The following is a 24679-nucleotide window of genomic DNA, read 5'->3' as shown; positions in this document are numbered from 1 at the left end:
ACAAAATCGCAGGCGGCAAGATGACGGAGCGGAGGCGTGCGGGCGTCGCGACCGTATGTTCGCCTTCTTCATTTTTTCGCATTCTTCATCTTTTTAGTTGTAGAGATTTTAGATTAAGAAGAATTAAAATTAAAAAATTCCATCCTCTTTAGAATCGTTCACTCTATTCTGCTGGTCCATCAGCCGGCTTCTTTCACCTTTTTTTCCCCTCACAGAATGCTTTGAAAACAGCCAAAACTAGCCGAAACTATTAAACCAGCCGAAGAGAAGCATTCTTTGTTCCCCCTGTTCCTTCCTCTTCCGTTGAGTCGTTCTTTATTCCTCCTATTCCTTCCTCTTCCGTAGAGTCGTTCTTTATTCCTCCTTTCCTCGTACTCCTCCATCCCGTATAGATATCCGCCGATCCATTGACGGGAGAGACAGCGAGACAGCAGGGAGAAGGAGATGGGTGAGCCTGAGCCTGACGACGCGGTGCTCTTCGTCGGGGTGTCGCTGGTGCTGGGCATCGCCTCCCGCCACCTCCTCCGCGGCACCCGCGTCCCCTACACCGTCGCCCTTCTCGTCCTCGGCGTCGCGCTCGGCTCCCTCGGTAAGAGATGGAACTTCCTCCCCTCGACCTCATGTACAGCAATGGATGGAATTCCCCCTTTCTCTTTCCCTATTTGCAAAAATCAGCTACTACTCAATTCAGCCGCTCATGGCGCCCCAAATTTATCTCTTTACTTTCTCCACTGTTTGATACTGTTACCCCCGCCTTCCAGAATACGGAACACAACATGACCTAGGCAAACTTGGAGCTGGAATTCGTATCTGTAAGTTCCTAGTACTACGATTCATTCTAATACTTCAACTCATTCATTCGACATGAAGCTATGGTAGCTAATCCCCTACCTGGTTTCCCTTCTGTCGAACAATTAAATTGCAGGGGCCAACATAAACCCTGATCTTCTGCTGGCTGTTTTTCTACCTGCCCTCCTGTTTGAAAGCTCCTTCTCCATGGAAATACACCAAATAAAGGTACATCCTGTCTGTTCTTCCATGTATGATGTTCAAATATGATCTCAATAATGCTTGTGCACACACAAAATTTTCTTTCCTTGTCTAATCATTTCGCCATTTCGGCGGTTCATTATCTCTTAAAAGGTTACTACTGCTGTATGATCCTTGTCAGCAGCAATTCTTACTTCTGCGGTTCTGCCAGTCCTCAAAAAAAAGAAAGAAATTTCTGCCTGTTCTGCAGTTCATTACTTCATTTCTGTGTTAATCCTCAGTTGTGCACAGCTTAGGAGCATGGAAAATTGAGTCTAGTTCCCTTAGGATTTACTTCCCTTATGTGTTGCGACTTGCAAGCACACCTTCTTTTATGTTCTTTGAAGGCATGGCACACATGGAGAGCCCAACACCTCTCCTCTCCTGCTCTTTGGTGCGGTTCAAACCTGCTCCTCATCTTTCATCAGTCCTTTGTCATGCAGTCCAGTCATATGCTGATGCTTCTAACAAATGCACAACAATCCCATCTTTGGGAATGCATGATCCACTGATACATGTTGTGGCATTTTGTTCACACTCAAAAATGGCAGGTCGAAGGAGACCGGTCAGACCTCTTTACCTAACCGGTCAGACCGATCTGGTCAAAGTTCTTAAAATGCAAAATGGACTTCACCATTGCGTAGATCTCGTCGAGACGATCAAAATGCATATATAGAACGTCCGATTTGGACTCCGGATGAGAGAGATATGGCTTCGGAAAGTTCTGCACCCTGGCAGACCGGTCAGACCGGTTTACAGGAGCGGTCAAACCGATCCAAACAGTCCAGACCGAGTTATGAGTTGTATTTTAGCACGGAATTAATTAGTATTTCGACTCCTAATGGGGTAAGACCATCTCTCCCTATAAATATAAAGGGTCACGGCCAATTGAGGAGATACAACCCAATCAAATCTACAAAATCAATCTATCTTTATCGTTTTTACCTTTCTTCCTCGTTACCGTACTTTTCCAACCTCGATATGCTGTTCTCCCCGCGTCTCCATGGCGTTTGAAGATGCCCTAGCTGGCCTGCCGAACCTAAAGCAATGCAAGGTGCGTCTGCCCCGACGGGGTCCCTCCCTGACGGACGTTCATTGGATCCTCGTCGGGCTACCCCGGCGAGACCGGTCTGACCGGTCCACCATACCGGTCGGACCGGTTGGTGCTGCGGCGCTGCAAGGAGCGTCGCTGCGTGCTGCGCGTGCTAGCGCATTCGTGTGTTGGCTCAGAAAAGGCGTCAACACATTTCCCCGTGTTCTGAAGACCAGATTGTTGCTTTTCTCCTTCTGAGTTATTTGAGTCATTTTAGTTTGGAATTGTGATTTATAACAACAACATAGTCTTTTGTCCCAAGCGAGTTGGAGTAGACTAGAGATGAAACCCAAAAGATACAAAGGTCACGGTTCATGTACATTGATAGCTAGTCTCCAAACGCTCCTATCCAAACTTACCTCTTTAGAGATATTCCAATCCTTAAGGTCTGTCTTAACCGACTCGCCCCAAGTCAGTTTAGGCCTACCTCTATCCCTCTTTACTTTATCGACACGCTTTAGAACCCAACTACGCTCCGGCGCCTCAGAAGGCCTCCGTTGGACATGTCCAAACCATCTCAGCCGATGTTGGGTAAGTTTCTCCTCAATTGGTGCCACACCTACACTTTGTCACAGAACCGCTTATATTAAACATGCTTAAGTGAGCTAACTATCATCTTAATGGTTAATTAAATTACCACGCACTTAAAACGGTGTAATCCGGCAGTCTGTTGGGTTAAGGATCGAAAAACACTGGAAGTCTCGCACGAAGACGAGCACAGATGATTACAAGCAGACCAAAGTTCGCAAATTTAATTTACAATGCAGAGTTTTACAAACAAGTTTACGTGAAATATCAGAATTCAAAATGCAGCGGAATTTAAATAGAAGTTTGATTTAAAAATCACGATACTACGAAGACGTGAGGATGTCACATCGAGACCACCAATGTGAATCCTGGTTAGCTCCAACCAGCAGCAGATACCTGAAAACAGGATAGCAACAAACCCTGAGTATACTAATACTAAAAAAAAACTTGGCCTGGGAGGGCAAGCCGCCCCCCGAGCATTAAACTAAGAGGTCCTCTTCTACAGACCGAGAAAATTCCCAAACTCCAATCCCGCCCTGACACCGGGAGCATTTGGCCCGGAAGAGCTTGCGAGAATGCGGGCTGCGGGATGCGGCCCAGCCAGCAATCCCAGTCAAGCCCTGCGAAAACCCAGCAAGGCAGGTCGACTCATCGCAGTGCTTTGGCACACGGGACCGGCGAGGGGATTTTTTTACCCGTAGGTGGAAAATCCTTCCTCTCTGGGGTAGGCGAGTATACTCATACTCAGTAAGGCTTACCCGACTAGTGGTATATATTTGGCTTTGGAGTTCATTTGCTTAAAAGCTGCTAAAAGTGGATCCTTACTTTCAATATTTTAGCTCAAATTTGATATTCCAAGTACCAACTAGATTTGCCTAAGCATCTAGAGCAAGCATAGTTGATTACATTAATCTTTCCAGATAATCATAATCATATCTCATATTTTTAACATTCCGATCTCATTCCAATTCTTACTACGATGTGACAAAAAATCAAGGCTCTCGTATCCGCGAGTCATGGAGAATCGATCCGATTTAACCTAGCAAGGTGGATCTAACTCACACAACACATGCAAGCCCCGTCGGGCTACACGCGTCAGCTGTTTCCATCATTACCACGACATCTGAACCACGCCTGCTAAAACCCAGGTGAAGGGCCCCTCACGGCGAACTCCCAGAGAACCCGAAGGCGACATACTATCCAACACCCGCAATCATCCCACGCCCAGTGTAGCAGGTCGGAATTCAAAGTATCGTCGTAAAGAGGTACGCAGTTTACCGGTTTCGACTACCTCCTACTTCCGGCATGTGGTTAGTATTGTTGAATCCTCAATCAATAGTGCCAACAATGATACGGTGCTCAATCGACACAGCTGGAGGCTTACTTTCCATCCATTCCATATTCTTAATCAGACTCATCTCCGCCCGGTCTCCATTTTCCTTGCCTCATGGTTTCATCCTCCATTAACTTTGCCATAAGTATCAAGGACCTATATCTCGCGAGTGACATGAAATCACTCGACTTCTACCGAGTTCCTACTTAGCAAAGCATTTCTAACGGCACATGTATGCTAGTAGAGACTCATAGGTACACAGGGAGAAACATGCATACTAGGTTTCATACAACTCCTCTAAACATAAATGCACAATTACTTATATAAACCTTGAATACTGAAATTAAGGGTTATGCTCCGGGGCTTGCCTGGGATCAACACTAAGCCAGTGTTAGTACGAACAAGGCCCTGAGCCCTTCCGACCTTGGGCCGGCTCTTCGGCTGCTCCAGCTGGCCCTTCTCTCTTCAGAATACGTTCACCAAACACCGTCTTGTGGTTTGGTTCTATTAGCACGTGCTCCACGTCCACGCGTTGTACATTTAGCGTACCTAAATGAGATGCAATAATGCTGATGTATGAATGCATAGAAGCGCAATAGTCGATGCATCAAACTCATTTTAGCCTGAAGTGTTTCCTACAAAAAGTATTACTAAACTTGTTTAGAAAAGACCAAGCATATGCATAAAGCAAAATAAGTAACTAATGAATTAGTTAATTAACAAGCAACCAGAACCAAGCTTAGCAAAAGCCAACCACGTCCTGATCCTAGTGCAAGAACATGAAAAACAATTTGAAATAAGCATCTCGCTGAAAACATACACATGCAGAAAGGGATTTCTTTAGCAACAACATAAAGACAAAACAATAGCTAAGGACTAAACAAAAGCAAAAACATGACTTGCAGCCTTAAACTTGTAACCAAATTAGCAACAACATAAAGACAAAACAATAGCTAAGGACTAAACAAAGGCAAAACATGACTTACAGCCTTAAACTTGTAACCAAATTTTACCAACATGAAAAGATATTGCTAAAGCATGCAACAAAAATGTACCAACGTTTATTGATAACAGAAAGCATTTATTTTATCCTCAACAAGACAATTTGAACAATTTAAGATCTACAACATGCACACAGTTTATGGACCTAAAAATTTTACAGCGCATTACACATGCTAAGATTAGACTACTGCATAAATTTCATGATATTTGGACTCCCAGAATTGCAGATATTGAATAAACAAGCTTAAGCACAAATTAAACGCTAACAAGGGTAAAGCTGACATTTCATATGCATGGATAATTTTCCTCTGCAGATATGAATCTAACTAAGCTAACAAAATTGACTTGCATTTTTAGAATTTTTCTGCAATTTTCTAAGCAATTTACAACATTCTAGCCAAAATAAACAAAAAGGACAAAAGAAACCCAATGCCAACCGGTGGCTTCAACCGGTCAGAACGGCCCTGGGTGAGACAGGGGCGGCGGCGGCAGTTTGACCGGCGAGAGCTCGACGCCGGCGAGGATTCCGGCGACGTGGCGGGCACAGGCAGCATCAGCGCGACTGGGTGCACCCGTTTGGGGGCCCTGCAAGGCGGCTGGCCTGCCGCAGGCGGTCGGCGGCGTGCAGCAGCGGCGACAGGCTGTCGGCACGACAGCGCGGCAGGGTTCCGGCTGGGGCGGCACCAGAGATGAAGGGGAAAGGGGTTGGAGAGGAAGAGGAGGTCGCGGGAGAGCTCACCGCGGGCTCGGTTCGTGCGGAGGACGGCCGGAAGATGGAGGTCGACGTGCGGGGCAGAGCTTCGAGCGGCCAACAATGGTGGCCGGCTGGAGCGGGACTGATTCGGTCGGGGTAGTCCTCGGCCGAGCTCGGGGATGGGCGGCGGAAGTGAGGGACGAGGTAGGGCGGCTCTGGACGAGTGGAATCGCAGCGGGAATGGCGGAGATGGCCGGCGCGGCGCCGGCGGCGGAGCTCTGCACAGCTTTGGCCGAAAGGAGGAAGAAGGGTATGGGGATGCCATGGGAGGCACACGACGAGGCGACGACAGCATTGACACCGAGGATGGCCTGCACGTGGCGCCGCTCGCCGGCGGCGATGCTCGATGCGTGGCAAACAAGGGAGCACCGGTCAGACCGGTCGCGGCCAAATCAAATGAATTGAATTTTAGTTTCGATTTTTTACCGTCCAAAACTAAAAATTTCATAGTGAAACTTGAATTTTGGCCAAAACAAAAATTGTAGAGGAAGAAAAGATCTACAACTTTGAAAATGGGCAAAACTTGATTTGATCCTTGGATTTGGGACAAAAGAGGTTTGAAACTCAGCCCAGATTTGAAATTTAAACTTTGAAAACAGGATTTGAGTAGATTTTGACTGCAGTTTTGAAAATAAACCAAATCTTCAAAATTTTGGTCAAACATACTTAACAGAAATTTGCTCAAACATAATTAAATTTGAACGAATGTGATAACATGAAATTCAAAATGTAATTATGCATGCGCAATTAACGGTAATGATAGGGTTTATGCTAATGACCATGTTTAGGCACATGATTAGCGACTAATGAAGAAATTAACACCCGGGGTGTTACACCCTTTCCCGAATAACTTCGTTTCGGACTCTATCCCTTCTTGTGTACCCACAAAACCACCGCAACATTCGCATCTCTGCTACACTCAGTTGCTGGACATATTGTCTTTTTGTAGACCAACATTCAGCACCGTATAACATCGCCAGGCGAATCGCTGTCCTATAGAATTTACCTTTTGGCTTTTGTGGCACCCTTCTGTCCCAGAGGATGCCAGAAGCTTGACGCCATTTCAACCAGACAGCTGAGATTCTATGCCTAACATCTTCATCAATGTCGCCATCCTTTTGTAGCATCGATCCTAAATACCGAAAAGTATCCTTCTGGGCAACTACTTGCCAATCGAGACTAACATCTCCACCCTCATGCCTTGTCGCGCTGAATTCGCACATCATGTACTCGGCCTTGGTCCTACTAAGTCTAAACCCTTTCGACTCTAACGTGCGTCTCCACAGCTCTAACTTCCTATTAACCCCTGCCCTAGTCTCGTCAACTAGCACCACATCATCAGCAAAGAGCATACACCAAGAGATATCACCTTATGTGTCCCTTGCGACCTCATCCGTCACCAAAGCAAATAAATAAGGGCTCAATGCTGACCCCCGATTTATAACTCCCTGAAAAATTATCTCATCAACAGATATAGCTACAAAAGCAACTAATTAGTCTTACAAATCCTGTTGTCAGTTCTCAATCTATTGGGAAACCTCCTGTATCTTGTGTACTTCTGTATACTCAATCTGCAGCTGATACACATTATTTGTTTTACACTCTCCTGTGCAACACATTACCATATAAAGTGTCTGATTTGTGCATTAAATCATGTGGGGAACCTCTCCTCCATTTTTGGCAAAAAAGTGTCTGTGAACATCGTATTTGTTTCTCCATTGTCACTTCTTCTAATGAATAATAATACTAGATATGGATCTCTTCTGCTGTGATTTTGTTTAATGGCATAGCACTATTGGTCCACATGTTTGTTGACTGTAGACTACGATGCTTATTTTGCAGAGATGTATGGCACAAATGGTGTTACTTGCTGGACCAGGTGTTGTACTATCAACTTTTTTACTTGGCTCTGCTGTAAAGGTATTTTCTTAGAGAAATGATGAGACATTGCATTTAATATTCCAATGTTTCCTAACTAGTGTCCTACAGCTCACTTTTCCTTACGACTGGAGCTGGAAAACATCATTGTTACTTGGTGGACTGCTTAGTGCAACTGACCCTGTTGCTGTAGTTGCACTGCTAAAAGATCTTGGAGCAAGTAAAAAGCTTAGTACAATCATTGAGGGTGAATCCTTAATGAATGATGGGTAAGCTACTTGAACAAAATTGTGCAATCATATTGGACTCTATGAACCCTATAAATTGGACTTCCTGTGCTAGTCAATACTTGGTCGAAAAAAAGTATTCAGCTAAAACTAAATTTTGAAAGTATTTGTAGAATCATACTAATAACCAAAGGTTTTATAGTCAATAGGAATTGTCACTCAGTTAAAATCCGGAGTTCAAGATTTGGTTTAACTATGCACTGACCTTATCTGAGCAAGAGCATACAAGGCACCCTTGACTAGTTAATGGGATTCATTCTCCTCATTGTATGTATTAGTTATATATTGGGTAATGTAGTATATGAAAGATACTGAAAAATAGTGAAATTTCAAGTTCAATTACGAAATCTATAAGAGCTCCACTCATGCTAAATGACCACAAATTCTACAGGACCGCTATTGTTGTCTATCAGCTATTCTATCGAATGGTGCTTGGAAGAACGTTTGATGCTGGCTCAGTAATAAAGTTCTTGTTAGAAGTTTCGCTTGGAGCGTATGTGGGATTCCTTTATTAATTCAAAGTAAATTTTATGGCTATGTGCTTCTAATGCTAATTAGTATCATCTTTGACCAGTGTTGCTCTGGGCCTTGCATTCGGAATCGTATCAGTACTGTGGCTGGGATTTATATTTAATGATACAATCATAGAGATTTCGCTCACTCTTGCTGTCAGCTATATAGCTTTCTTCACTGTAAGACCATTCCACTTCAGGAGGCCTTACTTTCCTCTATTTTCCTCAGAGGCTTTGCTTTTGTTAATGTTCATTCATATCAGGCACAAGATTCACTGGAGGTCTCTGGTGTTTTGACAGTCATGACACTGGGAATGTTAGTAAACTTGTTTTGACAAATAGTTTTGCATATTTGTTTAATACCATTGCTCGTGTGCTAACCATATCACTTGGACAGGTTCTACGCAGCTTTTGCAAAAACTGCTTTTAAGGGTGAAAGTCAGCAAAGTTTACACCATTTCTGGTATGTTAGAGAAACAAGTCACTCTCTTATCAATGAAAATAAATATTCTTGACAGATTCTTGATCCTAGTATTCCTATTTGTATGTATTCCATGTATTCCATAAGTTTCGTGATGCTGTTCATGCTTATCTTGTTTTAGCATTACTTCAAGAGGATTTACTATGTAAATTTATGTGCTGTTGTAAAGGCACAGCTTTATTGCCAGCTTTATCCATGTCCAACTCCCAGCTTTTGTTATCACCTACTTTGATAATGGTTTGTTAAATTTCCCTAGCATAGAACTTCATCATTAATGTCCTTGAAGTCTAGAACATTTAGCAGCACTTGAGCAAACCATATGATGGGTGCCTTCCGCTTAAAACTTAATGCAATGACACACATATGGTTCTTAAGGTGATAAGGCGTCCTGTTGTGCCTCGGATAAGCATGTTCAAGAAAACACCAGGCGTAACTAGGCCCTTGTAGCGCCTTGGGTACGCCTTGTCGCCTAAGTTATGCCTTAAGAACACTGGACACGCAGTTCTCCTGCATGTTCAAGAAAAAAAATAAATTGCATAGTGGTCGAACTTGTAAGGTGGGTTCATCGGGTTGGTTCTCTGTACTACTATGCACAATTAGATGAGAGATCTTAGATTTCGCCAGCTGGCTTTATGTGGTGCCCTTTGCTTGCTATATTGTAGCAAGGGGCTTTGACCTGCAAAATTTGCTGCCAAGGTTATGCCAACTTTTCTGAAACCTTGCTAAGCAGTATAAAACCAAAGTAAGCCATATTGTCGGTCCCCTTCCTCTAATCCTGCTTTTCTACCCTGAGCTGGGGAGCTGGCCAAGTCAGTGAGAGGGAGAGCCAGCCAGGGTGGTGGTGTTAGAAGCACTGAACTAGTTATTACACTATTACACTTCAGAAACTAATTCCAGGGTCTGCTGTGCTATTTACGAGCAATCATTGGCGGAGCTTGGATTAAATTTGAGGTGTGGCAGGTAACAAAATTGAGCATGGATTATCCAGTAGAGCATAACAAAACAGGGTATATGGAGAAATATGTAGTGTATTTGGGGAAAAAATGGAAAAAAAATAAGGTATGGTGCTGGCCACACCTAGTCATGAAGGTCCTCCGCCACTGCAAAGTGCAAACAATGTTAATGTGGGTCTGTAACCAGCAAAAAGTAAACTAATAAAACCCTAGAAACATAAAAATACACAAATTGCTATGAAATGTCCGCGTGGAATTATTCTGATAGCACTCGTAGTGTCACTGCGATTACTATCCTAATTTTGTTGATGAATAATTTGGCCATTGTTGGTTACTGATAGTACCTTGCAATCTTCTCAGTTGACACTGAATTAAGGTAGCCTAATCTTGGTATTACTTAATACATGTCAAATAATGGATTCTTTTACTTCTGTAAGTTATTGACATGAGCTTGTATATATATTCTAAAAGATAGTTTTATTTTTATTTTTATGATATGTAAGTACATACCTACATATCTGATCTGAGTTTCATGTTTGCTTGCTCTTTTTCTTGTATTCAGGGAAATGGTTGCTTACATTGCAAATACACTTATTTTTATACTGAGGTATTGGCATCTCTTTTGTACATGTCAGAAAAACATTGTTTGATTTTCTGTTTATGTCCAGCTGATCCAAACTTCTAGTTGTTTTGATTTTATGCTTAATTACAACACAGTTGTAAATTTTTCACCCATGAATTCCCTTCAGTGGGGTTGTTATTGCAGATGGTGTTCTACAAAATAATGTCCATTTTGAAAGGCATGGTATGCATCATTTACCTCCTGAAATGTACTTCTTCTGTTCGGTGGATAATTTTTGAGGCACAAAATCAATTCTTTAAAGTTCAAAGTTGTTGAAGATCTAACACAACTGTTTCAGTTTTTCATGAACACATAAGGATGAGCTTTCATTTGTGCTTAACTCAGGCTTTGATTCAACATATTGATATATCCACCTGAATTAATTAATATCATCTCTACTTTGCCCATAACCATTAACACCTTGCTTCAAGATCTGTGAAAAAACCTTGGTGGACTAAAGAAAAATTTCTTTTCTAGTTTTGATCATGTGGTGTCCCATGTTCATCATAGTGGAATATACAAAAGCGAGGTATTTATACATGATGTTAATGACCTATCAGAGATAATTGTTTGACTAATCTCCCTGATCCAGATCCCTGCCCTGCTGCTGAGTCTTGGTGCCCTAGGGTTATACTTTTAACTTCAATCAGCTTATCCTCGGAACACTTGGCATTTAATTAGTCAACAAAAGTTTGAACGTTTCATCTTGGTTTAGATATCATTGTTCTGCAAAATCATGTTTTCCTATGATTCGAGAGTTACAATTTGATAATATTTTTTTTAGGTCTGATATGAGCTCTCTGTACCATGAGCTTAATTCTGTTAAACCTCATTATGTGTACATTCACTTTATATTTTGGCTCTTGTAGGCACTTCGTGGGGCTTCCTTATTCTGCTTTATGCCTTATAGTTGTTAGTGTTTTGTACCCATTGTTGCGTCAATTTGGGTATGGGTTGGACTTCAAAGAGGCCATGATTCTTGTTTGGTCAGGGCTGCGAGGGGCTGTTGCTCTGTCACTATCACTATCTGTTAAGGTAAGTTAGTTCCATTTGTATACCAATAAACCCTTTCATTTGTGCTTTCATTTTCGTACAAGTACATTAGTCTACTACAGAGTTTTCTGACGCATATATTGGAATACTTTTAATAGCGCACCAGCGATGTAGTTCAACCTTATCTTAAACCGGAAGTTGGAACAATGGTATGCCCTTTTTTCTGTGTGAAAGTGTCAAATGTCTAATATGAACTTTGCTAATGTTATAGCTTATGCAGTTTGTGTTCTTCACTGGTGGCATCGTGTTTTTGACATTGATTTTTAATGGTTCAACCACACAATTCTTGTTACATATCCTCAGCATGGACAAACTGTCAGCAACAAAGGTTAGCCTCACAAATTGTCATCTACCATTTCATGTTTGGTATTAAAGGTTTTCCTGTTTTAGAAATCTTTCGAGTTCTATTTATGCCCATATGCCCTCTCTCTGACTAATTACTAGTGAGGTAGTGAGGCAACATTTTATTTTTTTCTCGAACACGCAGGAGAGCTGCATATCTTTGTACGAAGGCAACGTTTTATGTGCTGCCACTTAGTCAAGTGCCTTCAAGATCGCAAGTTAATTAACGGTCATCAGTTGACTCACTCACAAAATCTAGCATGTATGCTACCATGCCAAGTGCCAAATTACTTGTGAATTAATTGTAGATAATAGATCCTTTTGCAACTCCAACCTGTCCAGAATATCCAAGGGGAAAAGGACCAAGAGAGGCCAATTAAACTCTAGAAGCTATGGCTGAGGCCACAAAAAGAAGAATATATTCTAGATTCCTAGTTCTCTGTATCACCAGAGATACATATTGCTCCCTCTTTTCTACAATATCTATCCATATCTTTTCAAAACAATATCTATCCATAGCGCATATGTGCAGACTAAGAAAGTACTCTGAAATGTTTTTTTTTGGCAGCTTCGCATATTGAAATATACAAGATATGAAATGCTAAACAAAGCATTAGAGGCTTTTGGTGAGCTTAGGGATGACGAGGAACTTGGACTTGCTGACTGGGCTACTGTAAAGAAACATATCACATGTTTGAATGACTTGGACGATGATCCAGAGCATCCCCATGATGTTGATGACGAAGATGACCATGTGCATACCATGAACATAAGAGATATTCGAGTGCGTCTTTTAAATGGTACATTATTACTGATCAGCTTATCTGACGAAAATATTGCATAAAAATATTGAAGTAAAAATATTAACATATCGAATTAGCATAGGTTCTCTTCCCTTTTGTGATTGAGGCTTTTTCTTAATGCTTTTTCTTAGGCTTAATATAATTTATTTTTGTGACCCTTTTAGTTAACTTCCTTGAAGGGCGGGCCTGGTGCAGCGGTAGAGCCTACCATCTATAACCGGAAGGTCTCGGGTTCGAGCTCCAGCCTCTGCATATTTGTGCGGGTAAGGCTTGGCGCTTAAAACAACCCTTCCCCAGTCCCTGCGCAGTGCGGGAAGCCTACGGCACTGCGTACGCCCTTTAGTTAACTTCCTTATTCTATGACCACTGGTACTGTTCACATGCGGCTCCTAGAGTGGATAGCTTCTATGAGTTAGTGATACTTAGGCTTCAAGTATAGACCCCTTTCTCGTGTAAAACCAATAATCATTTGAACATTTGACATTTTCCAGGGGAAGATCAAACCATGGAAGGTTTAACTGTTGGCTAGATCTTCCGGTCGTTTGGAGTTAAAAGTTGTTATTTTTATTTTTTTTCTATAATTTTATTTCACTCTTATGGAGATGAAACCCAAGAGAAAACCGTTGGGGCGTAACCCTCTTAGCGACGCGCCATATCGGAACCCGGATATGGTGTTAAGTGAGCAAGGGACGGGTCGTCACCCTCGTGGCGCGTCGTGTCTTGATCTGGATACGGTGTTAAGTGAGCAAGGATCGGGTCGTCGCTTCCTCAGTGGCGCGCTACATCGGCGCCCGGGTGTAGTGAAAAGTGAGCAAGAGTCTTCGCATCTGACTCGGCGGGTGCGAAGGGCAAGGAAGCTAGTCGAGCCAACTAGGATTCGTCTAGGTAGTTGGAACGTAGGGTCCCTTACGGGTAGGTTAAGAGAGTTAGTTGATTCAGCGATTAGGAGCGCGTGTAAATATTCTATGTGTTCAGGAGACTAAATGGAAGGGCCAGAAGGCGAAGAAGGTAGAGGATACTGGCTTCAAGCTTTGGTACATAGGACGACTGCAAATAGGAATGGAGTAGGAGTTTTGATTGATAAGAGCCTCAAGGATGATGTGGTGGATGTCAGAAGGCGAGGAGATAGGGTCATCTTAGTCAAGCTCGTTGTTGGTGACTTAGTCCTGAATGTTATTAGTGCTTATGCCCCCCAAGTAGGACACGATGAGAGTGCTAAGAGACAGTTCTGGGATGACTTAGATGACATGGTTAGAGCTGTATCTATTAGGGAGAAGTTTTTTATAGGAGATCTTAATGGTCATATAGGAACCACAAACACAGGGTTCGAGACGGCACATGGGGGTTTTGATTTTGGTAGCAGAAATCCGGAAGGGGAGGAAGTCTTAGACTTTGCTGTAGCTTTTGACCTAATGCTAGCCAACACTTTCTTTCAAAAGAGAGAGTCCGACTTAGTGACCTTCAGTAGTGGCCAACACACTAGTCAGAGCATGCTTCGATTGTAAGGTGATACCCGGAGAGTGTAGTTTCCCAACATAAGCTGCTGGTGGCCAACTTTCGTTTTCAGATACATGCCCGTAGGTCTAAACAAGCCAAGATCGCAAGAACGAAGTAGTGGAAGCTAAAAGGGGAGATGGCCGAGGTATTCAAGGGAAGAGTTATTATGGAGGGCTCTTGGAATGAAGAGGGCGACGCAAACTACATGTGGGAGAAGATGGCGACTTGCATTCGGAAGGTAGCTTCGGGAGTTTTTGGGATGACCAGAGGGGGTGGGTGCAAAACTAAAGACACGTGGTGGTGGAACGAGGACGTCCAGAGGGCTATTAAGGAGAAGAAAGAGTGTTATAAGCGTTTGTTTCTTGATAGGAGTGCAGATAATATATAGAAGTACAAGGTGGCAAAGAAGATCGCAAAGCGAGCTGTGAGTGAGGCGAAGGGTCGGGCTTATGAGGATATGTACCAACAACTGAATACAAAGGAAGGAGAGAAGGACATCTATAGGATGGCGAGGGTGCGTGAGAGAAAGATGAGGGACTTCAGCCAGGTTAAGTATATTAAGGACGATATGGATCAGCTCTTGGTGAAGGAGGATGAAATCAGACTTAGATGGCAAGAGTATTTTGACAAACTGTATAACGGGGATAATGAGAATACAACTTTTCAGCTGGACGACTCTTTTGATGACACCAACAGGCGCTTTGTGAGGAGGATTCAAGAATCTGAGGTCAAAGAGGCGTTGAAAAGGATGAAAGGAGTTAAGGCGACAGGCCCTGATGGTATTCCAGCCGAGGTGTGGAGGTGCCTAGGTGATATAGCTATAGTTTGGCTAACAAAACTTTTCAACCGTATTTTTCGGTCGAACATGATGCCTGAAGAGTGGAGAAGGAGTATATTAGTGCCGATCTACAAGAACAAAGGGGATATTCAAAGCTGCACCAACTATCGGGAAATTAAGTTGATGAGCCATACTATGAAGCTATGGGAGAGAGTTATTGAGCATCGTTTGAGAGGGATGACGCGGGTCACTATGAACCAGTTTGATTTCATGCCTTGAAGGTCAACCATAGAAGCAATTTTCCTAATAAGACATGTCATGGAGCGGTATAGAGAGCAGAAGAAGGACCTACACATGGTTTTCATTGACTTGGAGAAGGCTTATGACAAGATACCACGGAATGTGATGTGGTGGGCTTTGGATAGGCATAAAGTCCCAACAAAGTATGTGGCCCTCATTAAGGACATGTACAATAATGTAATGACTAGGGTCCGAACAAGTGATGGTGACACAGATGACTTTCCGATTAAGATAGGACTACATCAAGGACCAGCTTTGAGCCCGTATCTTTTTGCCCTAGTGATGGATGAGGTCACAAGAGACATACAAGGTGATATTCCTTGGTGTATGCTTTTCGCTGATGATGTCGTGTTAGTTGATGAAAGCCGTGCGGGAGTGAATAGGAAGCTGGAGTTGTGGCGGCAAACGCTAGAGTCCAAAAGTTTTAGACTTAGCAGGACTAAAACTGAGTATATGAGGTGTGACTTCGGCGCCACTCATGAGGAGGGAGATGTTAGTTTGGAAGGCCAAGTAGTGCCCAAGAGGGATACCTTTTGATATTTGGGATCGATGCTATAGAGAGATGGAGATATTGATGAGGATGTTAGTCATAGAATCAAAGCGGGATGGATGAAGTGGCGCCAAGCATCTGGCGTCCTTTGTGACAAGAAGGTACCTCAGAAGTTAAAAGGCAAGTTTTATAGAACGGCAATTAGACCGGCAATGTTGTATGGTGCGGAATGTTGGCCTACAAAAAGGCGGCACGTCCAACAATTAAGTGTTGCAGAAATGCGCATGTTGCATTGGATTTGTGGGCATACAAGGATGGATCGAGTTTGAAATGATGATATACGGGATAGGCTAGGGATAGCACCAATTGAAGAAAAGCTTATCCAACACCGGCTGAGATAGTTTGGACATGCCGAACGGAGACCGCCAGAGGCACCAGTGCATAGTGGTATCCTAAAGCACGACGGTAATATAAGGAGAGGCAGGGACCGGCCGAAGTTGACATTGGAAGAAACAATTAGAAGAGACTTGAAAGACTGGAGTATATCTAGAGATTTGTCCTTGGATAGGAGTGCTTGGAAAGCCGCGATTCACATGCCAGAACCATGAATAATGGTCTTTGTTGGGTTTCAACTCTAGCCTACCCCAACTTGCTTGGGATTAAAAGGCTTTGTTGATATTGATGTTGAATTTTATTTCAATTTTTTCTATAATTAGAATGCAAGAAGAAATATACAAATGGTGGTTTACTTAGAGCGTTGACGATTGGTATGAGGAATTATCCTCAACTGGCCTGTCAAAGTTGAATGTCCTACCACTGATGCTAAGACCTGTACCCATGCACATACAGCTTAATTGTTCTAAGTTTTCCTTTTCTAAACCTTCTTCTCAAAATGACAAAGTAAAAATACTGTCATATTCACCATTTCTTGCTGACATTAGCCTATTGGAGTAGCTTACTAGTTGGAGAAACAATTGTAGGGAGAATAGAATTGGTGTATACTGGATTTATTGTATTGCATTGAGGCCTAGGCTGGTATATATTGGGGTACATGACTTGGAGGGCAAGCCTCTCCTACGGTATGGTAGAGTCTGGATACAATCCTAACCTACCTATTATAGAGATATCCCAAATATACTCTAATATCCCCCCCCCCCCCCCGTCACAGCGGGAGCACTACAGACGGTGAGACTGGAGATAGGAACCAAAAGACTGACATCCACCCGCAGACATAACGTCGGTGCAGTACGAATGCTGTGACTGGAGAAAAACTGGCGAAGCCTCATGCGGATGGTAGCCCTTTGTGCTGATGTCGAGGAAGCCGAGACGAGAGCTTGTAGCCATGGTCGATGACATCGTGCTTGAAGTAGTAGTGGTCCTGGTAGGTGTTGAGGTAGCCGATGCAGAGGTAGCCGCACATGACGCAGCTGGTACACAAGTTGGGCGCCAAACAGTGGTGGCGTAAAGGCGCCATAGACGAAGACGAAGATGGTCATGCGTCGAGGACGAAGCAAGGATGACGCCGTCAAATCGCCAAGGCTGAGGCGAGTACCGTGTTTGCTAGACCCAGCAGCGCGTCAGGGACGAAGGCACGCGCCGATGTTGCCAGTACCAGATGTGCAAGGGAGAGCGCACAATCAAGTCGCAAAATGTAGGGGACCAGCAGAGGAGGTCTCGACAACAGTTGCGGCACAGAACGGCGAGGGAGAAGAAGCCGAAGCATCCCGCGGTTGTCGGAGTAGACGAAGTAGGCAAAGTAGAGACGAGGGTGGTGGCGACGAGGTCGTGCTAGAAGAAGCGTAGAGATAGAGCAGCCGAGCACTAGCCCAAAGGCCAGCTAGCTTGACGTAGTGGTCGCGGTGGCGGCGGTCGTAGAAGTCGGTGAAGAACTCGAACAGCTGGACAAAGACCATGCGTGTAGGACGCAGCGATACGTAGTCGACGACGATGTCAGAGACGCGGTCGGGGAGGACGGCGTGGACGAAGTTGAGGACGTAGTCGGCGGCGGTGAAGATGCAATGACGAAGAGGATCACTGGCGGCGACGCAACAAAGTGAGGCAGCTGCAACCCTCAGTGTCGGTGATGATGCACGCGTACTCGAGACATCCATCCCAAAAGCAGTGTCGCGAGTGCATGGGTCGGCTTGATCAGACCGACGGCGCACGCGCGAGGCGATGACGAACGAGGCCGCGCAGATGGAAGAGGTGGCGGCAGTGTCGGGGATGACCGGCGGAGAAGCTATGTAGGCGAAGGGGCGCCCCTGCGCGCACCGCATGCCAGGGCGGGTCACAGTGGTGAAGATGCCAGTGATGATGTCGAGGTAGGTGCACGTGCGATCGACGGGCGGTGGGCGACTCAAACCCGATAAGCGAATCGGGGAAAAACTAAAAAAGATACAGCTGCAGCATCTTGTGGAGAACCTTTGGGTGCACCTAGCACAGACCCTCACCCTCTTATCTCTTTCCTTCTCTTGCCACTACGGTTGACAGCCACTGCGAGAAAGGGACAGAGCTAGAGGGAGAGAGAGAGAGGGCGGAAGGGGTGGCCTGGCGGGGGGCGACGAAGACAGGCGGTGTGGTACCCGCCGGCAGAGACGAGCAGGCCGGAGCCGGTCTGCCCGCGGCGGATCTTGCCAGGGGAGAAGGTGGAGCCGCATCGCCGGGACTGAGGAGCCCAGCGCGGATCTGCCAAGGGAGAAGGTGGGAGCCACGGAGCTGGTCCGCCGGCGGCGGATCCCGCCAGGGAAAAGTTGCGCGGAGGGAGGGTGGGGCCGCCTGCTGGGGCGCACAGGGTGGCCAAAGCCGCCAGCGACGAGGAGCCAGAGAAGAGGGGCACAGCCGCTCGCGGCATGGGACGGCGAGTCCCACCAGCGAAGCGACGGAGGGGAGGGCGGCGAGGGGTGGGGCCGCGGCGCCGGCGGAGGTAACGGTGACGGGGCTGGGCGCCGTCGCTGTGGAGCGGAGAAGGGACGGTGACACCCGGGTTAGTTCCTCATGATTCGCTGCTGCCTGATGACGACGATAGCGGATCAGATCGATCTGCCGCATAGACTGGAAGACCGGCATATCGAGATCTGTCGTGGAGGGGGGGGAGGGCGCGCCCCCCGGCGGAGATCGACATCTCGCCGGGGGGGGGCACTAGAGGACCGTCGCAGGGGCTTGCTGGGGGAGAGCCAGGGACGGCCAGCGGCGCCTGGAGGACGAGGGCACCGGGGAGCAGTGGAAAACTAGGGTTCGTGGCCTAGGAGAGAACCTAATCTCGTGATACCATATAGGGAGAATAGAATTGGTGTGTAATGGATTGATTGTATTGCATTGAGGTCTAGGCCGGTATATTTTGGGGTACATGACTTGGAGGGCAAGCCTCTCCTATGGTATGGTAGAGTCCGGATACAATCCTAACCCACCTATTATAGAGATATCCCAAATATACTCTAATAACAACAACAAAGCCTGTTTGTCGCTAGTAAGCATGCAAACTTTCTCCACCCATTGTTTATCACCATGTTTTAAGCCCTTCCATCCTTGTAGCTTGATGATACATTATCTGTCTTCTAAATAAATTGCTGTCTTGCTAGTGACTGTGTTATGGGCGTGATCGGCATGGAGGCAGCAGCATGAACCAGAAGCAGCACCTATCTTTAGTTTGTTTAGATTGGTTTGTTAGATAAGCTTTGTTAGGAAGATAAGGTTTGAGGTTGTTAGTTTGTTAATTCAGTCAGTTAGCATCTACCCTAACCAAATCTAATAATCTATAACATTTGGCCTCCGTTACTTTGATATATTTTCTTTTTCCTGAGATTTCTTTGATCAGTTTGATATGCTGGGGTTCTGACTGATGTCCATTTGTCCTTCCATTTTTGCACTCTTCTCATTGCAATATGTATTTATCCATAAACTGTTTGCTTATTGTTCCCTCAATGGTTATATGTTCTATACTTATGCAACTTAATAATTTTTGTTATGAATTTTTATAGTAGAGACAATTTATTTGGACAGGTGTGCAAGCTTCTTACTGGGCTATGCTTGAAGAGGGACGAATAAATCAAGCTACCGCAAATATTCTGATGAGATCAGTTGATGAAGCTATGGATCTTGTTTCTAGACAACCATTATGTGATTGGAAAGGTTTAAAATCCAATGTCCAGTTCCCGAGTTACTATAGGTTCCTTCAGATGAGCAGGTTGCCACGAAAGCTTGTCACATACTTCACAGTCGAACGATTGGAGTCAGGATGTTACATCTGTGCTGCATTTCTTCGTGCTCACAGAATTGCAAGGCGGCAGCTTCATGATTTTCTCGGTAATATATTGTGAACTCTTGATATGTTCTTTCGTTCAAATTACCTGTTTCTCTGGGGTGCAAAACGAGAAAAAAAATCTCAGTAAGAAATTGCATATGAGATTTACATGTGCAGTGGACATATTGTTCTATAGCTGTACATTGTTTTTGGCCTGTAGATCAAGAGAAAGCATACTTTAAGAAGAGTTTACCTTTACCATAGAAATCAGTTAAAGCATTTAATTGTCAAACTAGGTGACAGAGCCCTACTTCACTGGAAAATCACTTTATCGGCCGAAAATGTGGATGGGTCAAACAATGTTAGCTCAATGACGAAATGGGTAGTTGAATTTATGTTTCAGTAACTTAGAATTCTGAAAGCTTGATTGAAAATGCCATTCCCTTTATGTTGAATCCATTTACCTCTTTTATGCTGTTTTGTGGATAACCTGACTTCAATGTGCTCATATGATACTAACGCACTTCACCAACTTCACCATCTATTAATTCGTTTTCTTCTGTCTTCAGGTGATAGTGAGGTTGCAAGAATTGTTATTGACGAAAGTAATGCTGAGGGAGAGGAAGCTAGAAAATTCTTGGAAGATGTTCGAGTCACATTCCCGCAGGTTTGTGGTTACAATGTTCTTCTATCATCTCATTCAACTGCTGTGGAACTCTCAGTTCCAACTTCCAACACAAAATCGTAGAAGATTCACCTAGCAGTTTTCTTTTCATAAAACATGGGAAGTGCAAAACCAATATAGTAACGAAGAGAAAGATCATTGCATAAATAAACTGAAAGATTCCTTCTGATAAATTGCACTATCTGATCTTGACCCCCCCCCCCCCAAAAAAAAAAAGGTGCTATGTGTGGTAAAGACGCGACAAGTCACATATTCTGTATTGACACACTTGAGCGAGTACATTCAAAACCTCCAGAAGACTGGGTTACTGGAAGAGAAGGAAATGGTCCATTTAGACGATGCTTTGCAGGTAGATGGAATATTTAACATATTAATTTTTGTTCTCCCTCTGAAAACAGTTCGCAAATTGCAATAAATATGCTAAACTCCAGTATACTAATTCACTTGGCAGACAGACTTGAAGAAGTTAAAGAGGAATCCACCACTAGTGAAAATGCCAAGAGTTAGTGATCTTCTAAACACTCATCCCTTACACTACCGGACTGGCCTTGTTTGCCGAGTGTCGAATACACTCGGCAAAAGCCCTTTTGCACTCGGCAAATGGTTTGCCGAGTGTGGCACTCGGCAAACCGCACTCGGTAAAAAAAGTGACGGCGAAGGCACCTTTGCCGAGTGTCTTTTTTCGGGCACTTGGCAAAGTCTTTGCCGAGTGTCAAAAAGCACTCGGCAAACTTTTCGAAACCAGATTAGAAAAACAGCGTTTAAAAATAGCAAAATATTTTATTTTCACCCGGTAATCACACCAATCATCCAATGTCACAAGTCTCGCTATTATTTCGCGTTAAATCGCGCGCTACGCGGCTGCCTTGATTCGAACCCGTGACCTCTTGCTTCGCGTGTAGCCTCCTCTACCACTCCAACCCTGTATTACATATGTCTAGATTCTGTTTTGATTCTCCACATATTATACTAATTCGAGATAAAATTGCTTGTTTGAGGCCCTAAACGTATTCAAATAAAAAACTTTTGAACTACAAAGTACCATAACTTTTCGAGATCTACAACTTTGATGTTGTAAGTTTTTTGATCCGAGGTCGTTTGCAAAATTTGAATTTCAAATTTGAGAAATTCAAACACATATTTGAAATCCTAAATGCATTCAAATAAAAAAGTTGTGAACTACAAAGTTTCTTAACTTTTCGAGATCTACAACTTTGCTGTTGTGAGTTTCTTCATCCGAGGTTATTTGAAATACTCCAAAAATTCTAATTCAAAATTCATCCGAGACGCTTTGCCGAGTGTATTTTTATGGCACTCGGCAAAGCCTCTTTTTGCCGAGTGCCAATAAAATACACTCAGCAAAAAAATTAAGTAAAAAAATTTAAAATACCAAATGGACTTGAAAAATTACCAAAATTTCACGTTAAGCAATCTATGCTATCTATTGGCTATACAAAAAGTTTTGAACTCAAACAACAATTTGACCATCAATTTGACTCCAATTCTTATCGGATCATTCTCAACTCTATGATTTTTCTTCGGAGATGTATCGGTTTGTAAGCACGTACATGACAAAAGTGTGCGAAACCTCCTCAACTTTTTCTCACAACCTACACATATGATATTATGACATCTTGCCAAATCTCATAATTTTTAGACTTTGTTTGCTATTTTTAAAATTTTTAGAAAATTCAGAAATGGGATGTTTGCCGAGTGCCCACCCCTTGGCACTCGGCAAACACCTCTTTGCCGAGTGCCAACCTCTAGGCACTCGGCAAACAACCTTGTTTGCCGAGTGCCTTTTTTTGCCGAGTGTTTTCTCGATGGCACTTGGCAAATAGATTGTTTGCCGAGTGCCCGAAAAATTGTACTCGGCAAACCCCTTGGCACTCGGCAATGTTCGGGTTTCCGGTAGTGTTAGTTGCCGCGCTGCCTGCTGCTTCACGTGATCCTTTGCTAAGCAATACAAAGGAAACTGTACGAGGGCATGGCACGATCCTATATCGGGAAGGCTCAAGGCCAACTGGTATATGGCTTATATCTATTGGTGTAGTAAAGGTCTGTTTGTTCCTCAACAACAACACTTTGATGCATCTTGTTGCAGTCTTTTCTGTTTTGTTCAAATGAGCATATGACTTCTTTTTTTCTAACAGTGGACAAGTCAAAGATTAAGCAGAAGGCATTCCTTGGATCCAATTTTATCACATGGAAGCACTTTGGCTCTGTTTGAGGTGCTGATCGGAAAGCCCCATATCTGTGACATGATCACAGATTCCGTTGTACACTGTTTCTTCATCGAAGCTGAAAAGATAGATGAGCTGCGTCATTCAGATCCTTCAATTGAGGTTTTCCTGTGGCAGGTAATACAGTACTGGTTTACATTGGGAAGTTTGCATCACAGAATCTATATCTAATGGCAATCAGTTGAATGGAAATCACAGGAAAGTGCTCTGGTCATTTCTAGGCTTTCGCTTCCTCAGATATTTGAGAAAATGGCAATGCATGAGATCAGGGTTCTCGTTGCTGAAAGGTCGACGATGAACATATACATCGAGGGGGAAGACATCGAAATTGACCAGAATCACATTGGCATTTTGCTTGAAGGATTCTTGAAGACCAGGAACCAGAATCTGATCACGCCTCCAGCGGTACTTCTGCCATCAAACGCTGACTTGAGCATATTCGGACTTGAGTCCTCAGGTTTCCAAGCAGTCCTCTCACCCTCCTCATATACTTTCAAAAGATAAAAAGAAAAACAAAGGATTCTGAGTATTTTCATGCTTGCAGCCGTGTACCTTGTAGACTACTGTCATACTGCACCCATCTACCTAGCGGAGGCTAGAGCACGGATCTTCTTCTTTGATATGGGCAGGGCCTCCGAGGCAGAGGCTGATCTTCAGCGAACCGCGTCGCTGCTGTCTCACGGCCATGAGCTGCCACGGACAATGAGCAAGGAGCACAGCGGCTTGCTCCGTTGGCCGGAGAGCTTCCAGAGGTCCCCGGGGGGCCACAGTGCCAACCTAAGTGAGATCAGAAACCAGCCGGGCAGCTTCTCTGCCAGGGCCTTACAACTGAGCATGTACGGCAGCATGGTGAGCCCCTCCGGCCAGGGTGGCCAGGGTCACCGGCGTCATAGGCCCCGTGGCATGCCGGTCGCGAACAAGAGGCACAGCTCTTCCTACCCCTGGGTGCCATCGAGGCCAGCCAACGCCCGGCCTCTGCTCTCCGTGCAGTCGGAGGGTTCAAACATGAAACGAATGGCAGCTCCGAAAGACGCTGGCGAGGCTACCACCACCGCTCCTGCGCCGGCAACCTCCGCAGACCAGCAGCAACTGAAGGTGATTCAAGATGACAACTCGAGCGATGACTCCGCTGAGGAAGAAGTCATCGTCAGAGTCGACTCTCCCAGCATGCTATCTTTTCGTCAGTCCGCCGGGGTTCGTTCGCCACCATCATCGCAGGACCAGTAGCCGGACCTGGCATTCTTTGTCCTGTAACATGAATGCATTCATTGCTGCGTGTATTGTATAGCAAAAATAAAAGGGACACATCTATCCCTTCTCTTTGTATTGATACTCTATCAATGCTCAAAAAGGTGCTAGTCGCTATCTAGGCAGTGACCCACCGCCTAGAGCCTAGGCAGGACTTGTTATATTGTGATCCAAATTCATTGCACAAGAAAAAAGCCGACTTCCGACGGAGTGAAGCGGAGGCCCGGTAAAGCCGAAGGCTAGGCCGGAGCGAAGAATTGTACGTAGGGTTTGCTCTTCGCTGTATTATTCCTCTTGTAAGCCGCTGTTGGCGTTGTAAAACACTCACCCCGATATAGTGAAGATTTGCTGGCTGGCGCCCGTGGTTTTTTCCCCTTCGCATTGGAGAGGTTTTTCACGTTAAATCCTCATGTCTCTTGTGGTTTGATTTCGTTGTTTTTCGTCGTTTCTACGCCGTCAATTCTAACAGGACTAGGCGTTTCAAGACGTTTTTCTAGACGGTGCCATATACATACATATATCTTGCAA

General features: G+C 44.4%; 1 pseudogene; it reads left to right on the top strand.

The window, feature by feature from the left end:
• The first annotated feature begins 288 nt into the window (after window positions 1–288).
• Window positions 289–24525, top strand: LOC120666884 (annotated as a pseudogene).
• The last annotated feature ends 154 nt before the right edge of the window (window positions 24526–24679 follow it).

Source organism: Panicum virgatum, chromosome 3N (assembly GCF_016808335.1).
Source record: "Panicum virgatum strain AP13 chromosome 3N, P.virgatum_v5, whole genome shotgun sequence".
NCBI lineage: Eukaryota > Viridiplantae > Streptophyta > Magnoliopsida > Poales > Poaceae > Panicum > Panicum virgatum.
Note: the sequence above shows the minus strand (reverse complement) of the source record. Positions and strands in the feature narration are given on the sequence as shown.